Source organism: Onychostruthus taczanowskii, unplaced genomic scaffold (genome assembly GCF_017590055.1).
Source record: "Onychostruthus taczanowskii isolate IOZ18803 unplaced genomic scaffold, ASM1759005v1 scaffold1, whole genome shotgun sequence".
NCBI classification, from domain to species: Eukaryota; Metazoa; Chordata; class Aves; order Passeriformes; family Passeridae; genus Onychostruthus; species Onychostruthus taczanowskii.
This window is the reverse complement of record NW_024496525.1, coordinates 22,674,147-22,684,618: the sequence shown is the minus strand read 5'-3', so window position 1 is coordinate 22,684,618 and position 10,472 is coordinate 22,674,147. Positions and strand designations below refer to the sequence as shown.

Here is a 10,472-nt window from a genome sequence, read left to right as displayed (position 1 = left end):
TTGGCTCCATCATTCTTGGATCTGGATTGACTCAGACACAAAAAAAGGTGTAAAATATCCTCATTCAGTCTGTGAACAAGCAATTAAATTCTTTTCTCAGTAAGTGAGAGATGGGAGCTCAAAGACTTTCAGTCTATGGAAAAAAATATTAAAACAAGAATCCTGTTTGCAGAGAGAATACTTTATCCAATATATTGAAATGCATATATTGTGAGGTTATAGTTGTGATACACTGTACTGGATTCAGAATATAGATCTTAAGAAGACTTATAAGGATATTAAGCAGGTTGAAATTAATCTCATGGTGACAATAAACAACATTGCTAAAATGGAAGATTTATTCCTGGCTAATATTTGCACCTGGTACTCAACCCCTAAGTCTAGTCTACCTTTTAAATATAGGTATTGCAGATTAATCTCTTGGTATTAAACCATAGAATTCCACCAAAATCCCATTTTAGGAAAACAAAGTAGGAATTCTGCATATAATTTCTGTTGCTTGTTCATCCAGTGATGTGCTATGTTGGTCTCTGCTATCTTTTCATATTGTCTGTGCAGACAGTTTCAAAAAAATTGATTCAGTGCTGTTTTCTGTGAAACATCCAGTTTCAATTATTTCCAACCTTGATGCTACTGTGATAAAATTCTTTGGTGCTTTTTTGTGGTTTGTTCTTAGAACATGATGCTCCCACATTTGGTGAGTCTTTGCCAAAGCCACATGTGTCTGTTGGCATGTTGGACAGTAGAAAATAGAAAGACACATCAATCAAAAGGATTGAGAAAAGTGACTTACATTGAAGATTTTCCATTTGTTTCCATTTTCATTCTGATCTTAAGCTAGACCACTCAGTGTAGTGTTCTGGTCCACTGGATGCTGTTTGATCACTTGGACTGCATTCAACACATTCTTGTGTGTGCTTGGAGTTTTGCTTGTTTGCCAAATACATCACTACAGCCTATTAGACCTTGAACTCGTGCTGGGCACAGCAACGTGGCCTGACAGTGCCTGTTGATGAGTGCAATGTACGTGCTGCACACGTATATTAAAGTCAGGTACTTACTATTTATTCACCCTTACTTTTCTTTCCCTGATGCATTTCTTACATCATGCAGTGCAATGGAAGCATATATCCAGCTTGTAGCAGATGTTACAAGAAATCAAGCTATGCCAGACTGTATTTTTAAATAACGAAGGATACAATAGCAATATTATAAACACATTACACAAATCAGTGTTTCAGCAGTATCTCAAATATATAATTCTCTATGACTTTTATGTCTGAAGGCAGTTATGAAGCTGCTTATATTTGTCACATTTTTATTACCTCTATCTTTTTATTATCACAACCCAATTAACTTAAGAAGTAAGAACAATTTTTCTTTCTAAATGAAGAAAAATCTGGAAGCAAAAGTATTTTCAGCATTAAGACAATGAAAGTGTTTGTCTATAGCTGTAAAGGGAATGACTAAAAAATTCACTAGCAATGGCTGTGAAAACATATGTGAGCAAAGTTGAGATTCAACTCTTTCTAAATTAATACATTTTCTACTTTTACACAGCCAGAAATACCAAAGATCTAATGCAATTTAATGAAAGAATAATACTCTCTCATGTCATACTAAAAGCAAAGCTGAGTTTTGCTTTCATGCAACCGTAATCCAAGCTGCAAAACATTTCAAACACAGGGATAAAAGACAATTCCTGTCATGATTAACTTGTTTCTTATGCATAAATCTAGTCATAAAAGGAATATAAATAAAAAAAAAAATCTGAGACAATATTTCTAAATCACTATGCAGTAAGAATGAGTATATCACCAAATGGATGCCAATATTTTTCACCAGCATCATGATGTAGAATTTTAAGGGGAAAGATGAAAGATTGCATCAGTTATCTGCTCTGAAAATATTTCTGAGAAACTCCTCCCATGTCTGAGAGGCAGCATGAAGCTTATTTGAAAATATAACAAATAGTGGTGCATTCATCTGAGGTATGAGGTGACATTTTATCATAAATAAGATATGATAGTTGGGTATTTCAAGATTGTTAAGGTCCTTGAAAATGAAGGAAACTGGATTATGCTTGATTGTAAAGTGATTATGAAGTAGAAGTACCTGATGGAAAAAATTTTAAAGGGAGGGCAAAACCCAGGAACAAGTAGATGGATAAGTATAAGTCAGTCAGGACTTATCAGTGGGTGTCAAAACAAGGAGAAAACATTGTTTTATCTGAAATGCAGTATATAATATATAGACAAGGTCTTTAGCTCTGTAATTTGCAAAAAACTACATCTTAAACAAGTGAAAAAAAAAACAAAAAAAAACAAAAAAAAACACGATTGGGCTCTGAAGAGCCAGAGTGATATCAAAGACCAAAAATGGCACGAAAGTGAGCTGCTGTCATGGCACTGTATTAGCAGCTCTTCAGAGCCCCTGCAGGCATTGCTACCAAGGGATGATATCATGGGAGTGACTTTCATTTGTCAGGTAAGAAAGTTGTACTGAAACAATAAGCAGGGAAAGGCTAATTTGACAGTGAATTGTTCTTGTGCGTCACGTTTTCTGTAGAAAGAAGCCATGGAAGAACAAAAATAAGGAATTAGAAATGGAGGATGGAAGAAAAAGGAGCATTTGCTGTTGTTTGAAAAACTGACTGTTTGACATAGGTGAAGAGTGACCAGGAAAGGAGAGAGTCAAGAAATGAAAATCTTGCAAGTTGTCAGGAAGATCTTAACAGCACTCAAAGAAGCTGATCAGTCAAGGAGCACAATTGGGCTGAATTTGGCTAGGTTTCAAAATTGCAGGATGAGTATCCTTGTGTGAACTTAATAACTGATTACATAGCTTTAGTCCCTTTTAAATTCTATTGCTCTTACTGTTTTTAGTAATACACCTTGAATGCATAACTGAAAGGAAATATAGTTGCTACACAAAGTTTTTAGAAGTCATTATTAATAGTTTTGTTTTGGTTAACTTTCCATTTCTAAGCTCATTCCTCTTTCAGGATGATTAATTATCACACAATATCTCACAATAAGGAAAGAATTTTTCTTGCATTTTTTAATATATATTTGAAAATAGGTATTTGAATTTGGGCTTCTTGATTTCAGAAAAATACAGTTCAGTTGGACACAATGAAGTTAGCTGTCTTTTTGGACTGTAATTTTTCTATGATTTTATGAAATAAGCATTTTAATATTTTAGAATAATATCCAAAAATACAAAAGAGAGAGAAAAACCTTTCTGATACCTGCTTTTGGAGTAGTGGGTCCGCAGCAGGCCCACTAATGATGCTACCTCTTTCTTTTAAGTTAACAAAATCTCATCTTAAGTAAAAGCTCTGAAGGATTGACCTATAACTGACTATTACCTATGGCACAGTGACTATTCAAGAAGACTATCTGAAACATAAAATGAAATTTTTCAGCAGAATTTTTAGGGAAAGGAGGTCTTTTGAACAAGAAGATCCCACAGAAAAATATACTTCCCTGGCTATATCAGCTTTCACTTCATATGCAATGTAATAAACAACCAGAAATAGGCAGAAATCTTTAGAAGCAAAACAAAAAAAACAGAACAACATAAAGCAATAGAACTTTAATGTACTGCTTAATATAGTATAGAAATACTAGAAATGCAGAGGTACTTTTAGAGCACCAGCTCCTAGGGTTTTCATGTGGGTTTTTTTTTGCATTACCAACAAAACAAAAAGTCACGGTACAAATTTCTGCATATTTTTATGTGTCTAGAGTGTAATTTTAGTAGAATTTTCAGCAGGACTGATAAATCTCGATTCAATGATAGTCTGGCATTTGAGCTACTGAAGTATCTCTATTAATTATCCAGAAATCTGGCCCATGATATTTTCCTTGGTTACAGATTTTATAACTGCTGTGTTTGTTATCTCAAAAACCAAAATACTGTAATTTTTCATGCATCTTTCATTTCTGTATTTCAATGCTAATCCAGTGTACATATGGATTCTTATCTTTCTTATTTTATTTTTTATTTCCCAGGAAAAAAAAAAACCAAAAAAACAACTGTGATTCTGCATCTGTTGCCTTTTCATTTCCAGGTAAAAATGATCATGAGGCTTGTAAATGTTTGAGTACTACATGTGTTGACATCCATCCCTCTCAGACATTGCACGAGTAAAGATTGCTCTTTTAATTTTCCCTTTGGATCCTCTGGTCCAGTGGAAAGTGACATGGCCCATGGCAGGAGGGTTGGAACTAAGTGATCTTTAAGGTCCATTTCAACCCACCCCATTCTATGATTTTTTTTAAATTTCACTGTAAAATAGGCAGTACTGAACAATTCTGTTTCTTTTTCCATAGAAATATTCCCCCCCTCCAAAGAGAACCAGATTGGGAGCAACAGTTCTTCATGTATCGCTTTATCTTTCAGCTGTCCCTCCAGCTGGCAATGACTTATTTTCTGTGCCACTTTGAAGTGCAAATTTTTGATGTTAAAAAGCAACTACAAACGTGCTCTTCAAATGGCAGCTGTTATCTTCTGAGATAAAGTTTGATCCTGGGCAGGCTGTCATATTCAATTCCAAAACAAAAATCATACTTCTTGAGAAGAGATGCTAAATCTACTAATTGCAGCTAAATATTTGCTGAATGCCAACTCTATTAAACAGTTTCTATAATTCAGGCACTATTTAGCTGAGTAAAAATAAAGTACAACAGCATAGATATAACTTGTTAAGGTGAAAATTTCAGGTGAGTTTCCAGAGTTATATTACAGAGAGAATGTTGGATACAACTAGAGTGAGCTTCACTGCCTGGTAGAGATATTGAATAGATTATACTAGAGCAATAAAACATTTGCAAGAACATAAAATACTGCAATAAATTAGGAGAAAGAACCCAAGGTTAACTTCTAGAAGGAAATATAGGAAAAAAAATGCAAAAAAACCACTGATTTTTTTTAAGGTCTAAAACAACTTTAAGAAGTGCAAACAAACATGACAATTCCATCTGCATTTCCAGATATTCTTTCATATCTATTACTCTTATTTTGTCAAATTCTTTGTCAGGTTCAGTTTTGAGTCAATGTGTGATATTTTTCCTTTTTCCTGTGTTAGTTGCTGAAGACTGGAGCAATTGCACTGAAGTGTTTAAGGAACAGAAGAAATGGAAGACTTCCAGATTTCCTGATTTTTTTTTTTTTTTTTTTTCTTAATAGACTATGGCAGCTGAACTAAATGGAAATACAATATGGAGAAAGAGGCCAGCAACAAGCTTCACTCGAAGAGAAGTTTTAAATGTGATTTATCTGAACAGCAAATATCATAGCTCAATGCACCATCTGCAATTGTACTGCAACTCTATGGATCATTAAATATAGACTACATTTGTGTCTATTGTTTTAGTCTTCATTCTTTTTGAGAACCTCTGTAATAGTGCTCTCACACTGTGATTAACCCTTTCTCCTGCCTGCACCCTTTCCTGCATTCTAAATAACCCATGGAGAAATAATCAGTGTCCTGATTAGAGGATAAACAGATATATGTATAGGAGTGGGACCAATGTCAGCTGCAATTAAGAAAACTGCAAATTGCCGTCTCATTTAAAATTTTTCAATTGTACTTGTTATCTGAAAATTACTCTCCTCAAATAGTCTTTAAATATCACAGAATCACATAATAATTGGGGTTGGAAAAGATGTCTGGTAATTATCTATTTCAACTCCTCTGCTGAAGCAGGTTCACCTAGACTAGGTGGCACAGGATCATCACCAAGCGGATTTTTAATATCTGCAGAGAAAAATTAGTTTCCATACTTACTTCTAAAATTTGACCCAAGTGAATTCACTTGGTCTATCTCTATCTATCTATCTATCTATCTATCTATCTATCATCTATCTATCTATCATCTATCTATCTATCTATCTAATCTAATCTATCTGATATTTGTGAAATTTTACACTAGCTTCTTTCACATTTTGAAGTCTGAACAACTTTAGTCCTGCAAAGGGGCATTTTATTAATGTTGGTTGAGAGTCAGCCACGGGTGAAGGCTCAGTTCAAAACTGTGTTACTGTAGCTAGAGGCTAGTCCAGTCCCAGTCTTTATCAATCTTCTCTCCTAAAGAAAGGATAGTTATGCACTTTCATAAACCTGGAAAGGAGAAAAAACTCTTGTTAAGGATGCATGCAACAGGGAATACTGTGCATTTTCCCTTTTGTTCACTGGTATTTTCTTGTGATATTTTCTTTTGCTAGAAGGATAAAAATGAAATAAAATACATTGTGAGATTTTTCTAATGATTTTACCTTAATTTTGAGACAATTACCTTGAGAAATATTAGGAATGTTGCACATTGTATTACAATCCTCTGTATATTTTCCCCACTTTTTTTCCTTATGCACCTTAAATAGGACATTATAAAAAAGACAAAGAAAAATGAAAAGTAGACGGAATCTATATATCTCTGTATAAAGGGTTACACAAGGTACTTGAGGGTATAAGGGTTATACTGGTACTTGGAAGAAGTGAGAGTAACACTGGAATGTTAATGTGGAAATAAAGGAAGGTCAAAGGAGCTGTTTTAGTCTTAGATGGGGTAAAGTCATAGCAGGAGTCATAGCAAAGATCTTTTTTCTGCAGTTAGGCTCTATTTTATCCTACTGCACTATGTACATTTTAATGTTAAAACATTGTCTCAGATGGCTCAGGAATATAAATCCTAAAATTAATCTTTCTGTGATAAAGAGTTGCCAATGATATTATGTATCTATATGTTGAAGCCTGGTCAAATGTTTCACCACCAGGGATGTCTTTTTCCCAGCAGGATTTAATATTAATAGAGCAAGATAAATACTGCAATGTCCTATAACATGGTCTGGTGAAATATTCAGGCTGCCAAACCAATGCTGAACAAGTGGGAAATGTGTGCTTTTGAAAGCAATACACAAAAGTAATCAAGAACAAAGAATGTATTTAGTTATATGCAGCTGGGGAGTGTGCTCAGATAAGCATGAACATTCTGCAAGACCAAGGAGAAGTCCTTGTTTTTCTTCTCTCATATCATTGGCTGGGCAGGCTCTGCTCCAGATTGTCAGATTGCATTAAACATTACAACTTCAATAATGGCAAAGTTCATTAGAAGGATATTTCACCAGACTAATAAAGGAGCCCCTTCAGCAGATTTCTTCTTTGCTGATCAGGAAAATGGATGCCCCCATAGAGCAACTTTCAGGGATTCTCCTGATTGGCAAAGGGAAGAAGTGTGGAAGAGTCAAGATATGTCTGATTGCTTATTAATAGCAGTAGACAGCAGGAATTCTTGTTTGCAGGACACATTCTCATTCTAGCTAAGAAAAGATTTTTTGGCAAATACATTTTTCTCTTAAAATATATATTGACATTCTTGTTCTTCTAAAATAAAGAAAGATGCCAACATTGCTTTTCAAAATACTTGTCTGGAATAAGTTTGAAGTTAAGACAATAGCTGCTTTGCAGGGCTCAGCTAAAACAAATATTGCATTTTTTATTAAGTTTATTCCCTGTGTATGTTTATGCATTCATATAGAAGCTAAAAATTTAGTACATCATAAATACCTGAGCTGGAAATAGTACAGTTTGGAATTAAATCAGTGCATGTTCATTTTGATCCCACAAGTAAATTAATTAGTTAATTTCAGAGGAGTATTAAATAATTTTGTTTCATAAAAAACCAGAAAATATTTAAATTTCACATAATAAAATCTACACATTATGTAAATTCTGTAAAAAAAATCTCATCTATGTTATCAGGTATATGGATGTGGAAATTATACCTACTTGCTATTATGAACAAAAGTGTGGCGATAAAGATTCAGTTTAGCTTTTAAATGCATGAACACTGTCAGAATAAAGCCTATTACCTTATGCTTGATGCTGATATAATATTCTTTGATGTTTACATCTTCTGCATTTATCTAAGGATTATATACTTAATATAAATGAAGTTCACAGCAAAATAAGGTGCGAGTGCTTTTGCAACAGGGAGGCATTTGAGCATCTTACCTCTCTGCTGGAACTTGATAAAATTTTGTAATATTGGGATTTTGCCTAAAAATATAAACATCTTGACCAAAAGGGTAAAGACAGAGATAAAATGTCTTAGGGGAAGGAAAGGAAGGAATAAGACCATGATAATGACCAGCACTTTTGAGGAATATGTTGTCTAGAAATCCCACCTTAATATTCTTCTCTTAAGGGTGGGAAAATGCTGGCCATTATATTATTAGAAGGTCAGATTATTCAATAAGTAGGTCAGATTTTCACTGATCTTCCTTAAATATTTAAGGACAATGCATCTTTTGGATGGACAATTGTCCATCTAAGGACAATTGCAAACACCTATCTGTGTATGCAAACCCACAGATTTGTGTTATGGAAATAATTTCATGAGCATGAATTTTTTGGGAGTATGTGTGGTAAGACACTTCACATCAGTTCATGCCTAGTAACCAGGTTATATTTTTCTCGGGTATAAATGCTTGGCCAACTGCCGACTCCTTAAAACAACACACCTCTTTATTTTGCTCTCTTTCCTGTCAAAAGTGCATTTTTCTGAGTAACTATCATAAAGACATACATGCATACATACATATATATATGTATGTGTGTAAACACAGAATATTTTAGGAAGCTGTAAGTATTTCATATCAGTATTTCATATCAGTATTTTAAAACATTGCTTTCATGTTTCACAGTAGGAAGATCCCAAATCATCTGACTAAATCTGTAAACAATTTAGTTGCCTGCAAATTTTGAATGTTTTCAATTTGCAGTATTCAGTAATAGCGTCTGTTTTATGTAACACACATTAAAAAAATTTAGAAAAAGAAATTAAAAGTTAATAGTTACATTTACAAATTATAATAACTTGTAAAAAAATTCAGTATGAGGAAAAATTCAGCAATACACCAAATAAACCAGAATAAATAAAGATCATGGCCTAAAATATTATAAAATTAGACTGATCCTAGAAAATGTTCAGCTCATACAAAATCTGGTATGCAATGATCTGAAAAATTGATAATATCTAATGATATAATTACTTGGGAAACACTCATACTGGAACAGACCATGATTTAAATGTAAGGTCAAATGTACTGAAGTTTATAATGAGATACAGTTTCAGTGAGGAAAAACAAAACAACAAACAATAAGAATGTTACATTCAGAAGTGTGAGAGAACTGTTATGAAACAGTTATGAAACAGTGCAGCGTGAAAACACTGCACAAGTCAAAAAGGGATAAATTCTTGCACTATTAATTATTGATGAAAATCAAGAAACACCAATGTAAATATAACTTTTGCTTTTTGAATATAGCATCAGAATTTGTGCCACTAGGCTTACAAGTACAGTTGAAGAATATATCTTTCTGAGAAACTATAATAGAAGGTGTTCTGGTATAGAAGAAAATGCATTTGTCAAATATAACTTTCTGGATAGTCTTCATGTTAGAGAATTTAAAAGGTACACAGTCAAGTTATGCTTAAACATTAAAAATTGATAATAAAAAGAGGAAAGGAAAAAAAAGAGAGGAGAGGATTAAAAACTATATTCTTTGGTATTTGGTGAAGATTTTAGCCTGCTAAAATGTTTCCTAAATTTGTGTGGTCAGAATGTTTTCTTTGGAAATGAAAAAGGGCTCTCTGAATTTAAATGACACAACTGCATTTCTTCTGCAATAGACACAGAAGCTTCAGAGCTTACATTTTGCAGTCCATTAGAAATGTTGAAATATTTCACCTTGAAACGTCTGTATTAATTCTCTTCCTCCACTCCCCCTTCTTCCCAAATGCATTAAAAATTCAAGAAGTTTGAAAGCACTATTCTTGTGGCTGTGCAAAAGCTTTTATTGGCAGCTTTTGTATTTTCTCTTTAGCAAATGGATTTTTAAAATCTTAATGAACTCTGGATTTGTGATCCACCACATTACTTCTGCTAAAGAAACAAACCATCTGGACAACACTTCTGTGGGTTTATTTGTATTTATTTAAATTAAAGGCAGTGTATGTCATTTTCAACCATAGCAAACTCTTTCCATTCAGGTGAATTCTCTGAAGCCTTTAAATTTTATGGTTTGAAGCATTAAAGCTATAGTGAGCACGCTGAAACAATTACACTGAAGTAAAGGTGATCATAAAACCAAGACTCTGTGCCTCTCATGTGAAAAGCACTCCTGGAAAGAGAAGAAGAAAGAAGGATAAGAAAGAGGAGAAGAGAGAAAGAGAGAAAAAGAAAGAAATAAAAAGAGAAAGAGACAAAAGAGAAAAGATGCTGGCCAAGGCAGATGGAGAGCAAAATGTGCTACTATATGCAACTGAGAGGAATAAAATTTGGGAATAATTTGGTGACTTTTTACTTCGAATGAAGGTACTGACACAGAATTAAGCACTGGTAAGGTAGTGCTGTGGGTACTTCTGCCCTTTATTTAATCTTCAGTTGTGCCACATTCTGAAATT

At 33.7% G+C, this 10,472-nt stretch overlaps 1 long non-coding RNA gene across 1 annotated transcript; it reads left to right on the top strand.

Moving 5' to 3' along the window:
- The first annotated feature begins 4,013 nt into the window (after positions 1 to 4,013).
- Positions 4,014 to 5,374, top strand: LOC121333585. The gene is made up of 2 exons (XR_005952318.1): positions 4,014 to 4,075; positions 5,194 to 5,374. It is a non-coding gene; the product is annotated as an uncharacterized LOC121333585 (long non-coding RNA).
- The last annotated feature ends 5,098 nt before the right edge of the window (positions 5,375 to 10,472 follow it).